Source organism: Chaetodon auriga, chromosome 8 (genome assembly GCF_051107435.1).
Source record: "Chaetodon auriga isolate fChaAug3 chromosome 8, fChaAug3.hap1, whole genome shotgun sequence".
Lineage (NCBI taxonomy): Eukaryota > Metazoa > Chordata > Actinopteri > Chaetodontiformes > Chaetodontidae > Chaetodon > Chaetodon auriga.
In genome coordinates this window covers 28,524,451-28,526,950 of record NC_135081.1, presented here as the reverse complement: position 1 = coordinate 28,526,950, position 2,500 = coordinate 28,524,451, and the positions used below count along the sequence as shown (strand labels likewise).

Sequence of the window (2,500 nt, the reverse complement as noted above, 5' to 3'; positions counted from 1 at the left end):
CCTCACAGCCACCGTACTTCACGTACTTCTGGGTTTATCAAAGTGCAGTGAGGTTAGACACGACATGCATAAAATGGAAAACTCAAGCAGTACTCAAGTACAAATACCACAAAACTGCACTTAAATATTTGAGTTCTTCCGTCCCGTCATATAAAAAATGGTCTTTGTAAAGAAAACTTCAGTCTCATCCAAAGTCAACCTGTTTCACATGTAGATTCAACTTTCCTTTAACTTGAAAAACGAGTCTGTGACCAAACGAACTGCGACAGGAAGTAAAACATTCTTTGTTTTTTGGTGTTTTGATGTTTTCATTGTGTGAAATTTAACTTTTCTGTGGACTTTTTCTGTGATCACATGATCACGTGTTAGCAGCGTTATCATCGCCACTCGCTGACAGAAAAAGGTCAGCGTTACCGTGGTAACAGAGCAGCGATTCTGCTCCACTTCAGCACAAACCACACAAACTGAACGAGATGACGAGCGCCGGGTTTGACACGTCTGCTCGTCTTCATGGTCCCTGAAGCTCATCCCTGAGCGAGCGCTGCTGCTAGCGCTCTCGTTCAGGAGCTAAGCTAGTAGCATCAAGGTGATAACGGCGTGTGAAGACAGTGACGTCTAACTTTGAGGGTTTACTTAAACCGAACCAGAGCTGCTGATTGTTGGAACAGTGGAAAGACAAAAGACAACACTGTTGATGAGTTTTGTTGCGTCTGTCGAGTTTCAATCAGGTGTGTTTTATGTTGACTTAACACGGCAGTCAGCTCGTCTCAGTTTGGTCCAAGACTCGCATTGCGGAGGACAGCTTTTGTCCTCTCTGTCCTCGCATTGCAGAGGACAGCCTTTGTCCTCGCTGTCCTCGCATTGCCATGGACCCATGGATCTTCTTCTTTTCCACAGAAGCAGTCGAGTCATATGCAGTGAATCTGCAGCACGATCAACAGGACTGAAGTCACTGGCTGAAGTCAGCATGGCCCTCTGTTATTTGGAGATGGCCTTTGATTGAGGGAGTCACTCACTCTAATTTAGCTACTGTGCAATCAGGCAGACGTCTCGTTGCCTAATGGAGTGCAGTCTAATGATAGGAATTCAAAAGGTGTTACATGAGATTAGTGATAATTATACTGTGTTGAGTCAACGCACACATTGCCAGAAATTCCCTCCCAGTCCTACAAAGAAGTGTTTCCCAATCGTTCGTGGTTCGTGAACCTTCTCCTCACTGTCTGCTGCCTGCTTTGTCTGATCATCGGCTCACGTGGAAGCACCGCTATGCCGATGAGACCCAGCTCTATCTGTCCAACTGTCTCAGCATGGACCTCAGCTTGTCTCAATGACATCTCAAAGTGGATGATGTAACACCATCATAACGGAGGTCTGAACTGATCCCAGCTACCAGTAATGTGCAGCCTCAGCGCCGCCTCACTCTGACCAACAAAGTCTGCTTGAAATCCAGTGAAGCAGTCGCAGACGTTTGCTGTCACTAAGGCTCGCTGACAGAGTGGACAATAACATGCCGGCCACCTATTTGAAAGTCCTCATTCAGGTTTATCAACCCTCTCCTTCACAACGATGAGCAAATCAATACTGACTAGTCCTGCTGTCACTGCGAGGCTGGAAACCTCAGTTCAGCTCTTCCTCTGTGGTCCCTCAGCGGTGGAACAAGTTACCGAACTTAAAGCGGTCAGCAGAGGAAGACCTTCCTCCCCTCAGAGATCTTATTGAGCTAATGTGTTCTCTGCATCTCCGTCTCGTGATTCCTCTCCAGCTCCTCGGTGCTCATATGTTACTTAAACGTTTTGTGTTTCTTGCGTCAGGCGGCACATGAACTCCTTCTCGAAGGCTTGCAATGTAAAATGCAAAACACACAAATGAAAAAAACACTGATAGAATCTAATCGCTGGTGTCTGCTGTCAGACGTTGCACTCCTCCACCACACCGCCTGTGCCCTGACTTAAAGTCTCTTCTGCGTTCAGATGTTGTTCAGCTGCTGTGATACAGGCTGATCAGATACAGGCGGTGAGTTCTCTGCAGCTCTGAACCACATCCTCTCCAACCTAAACCACACAGGCCTCAGCCTCAGAAACAGGAAGTAATGCTTACTCTGTGTGGGTCAGCTGACTGCTGGTGAGGCGCTGCTGATGTTATTATTTATCTCCCAGCTCCTGTTATAGTCTCAGTCTGGTTAGCACTTAGCTGTTTAACAGTAACCAGGTCTTTGTTTAGCGATGTGAAGTTCGATGTGTGAAAATCACACGACATTAATAACCTCCTGTTTCCACATGTGCTGAGAACAGATGCATGATGGGAAAGCACATCACTAACTCACTGCGACTTTCAAGGAGTTGACAACAGCACTGCTGGACAGACTGGAAAACTGAGCTGGACTCAGTGCTGAAGGGGTTTGAGTCATATCTTCAGCATGGGACCTATTTTATGCCTCTGAGATGACCGACAAGATGTTTGGAGTTCCCCAAGGCTCACTCCTCGGACCTTTTCTGTTTAA

The 2,500-nt window shown here is 46.8% G+C and overlaps 1 protein-coding gene across 1 annotated transcript in view; it reads left to right on the top strand.

Annotated features, from left to right (window-relative positions):
- The window catches only part of LOC143324340 (semaphorin-4A-like), a 20,643-nt gene that overhangs the window by 1,538 nt on the left and 16,605 nt on the right, over positions 1–2,500 (top strand). The gene's annotated exons all lie outside the window — the stretch shown is intronic.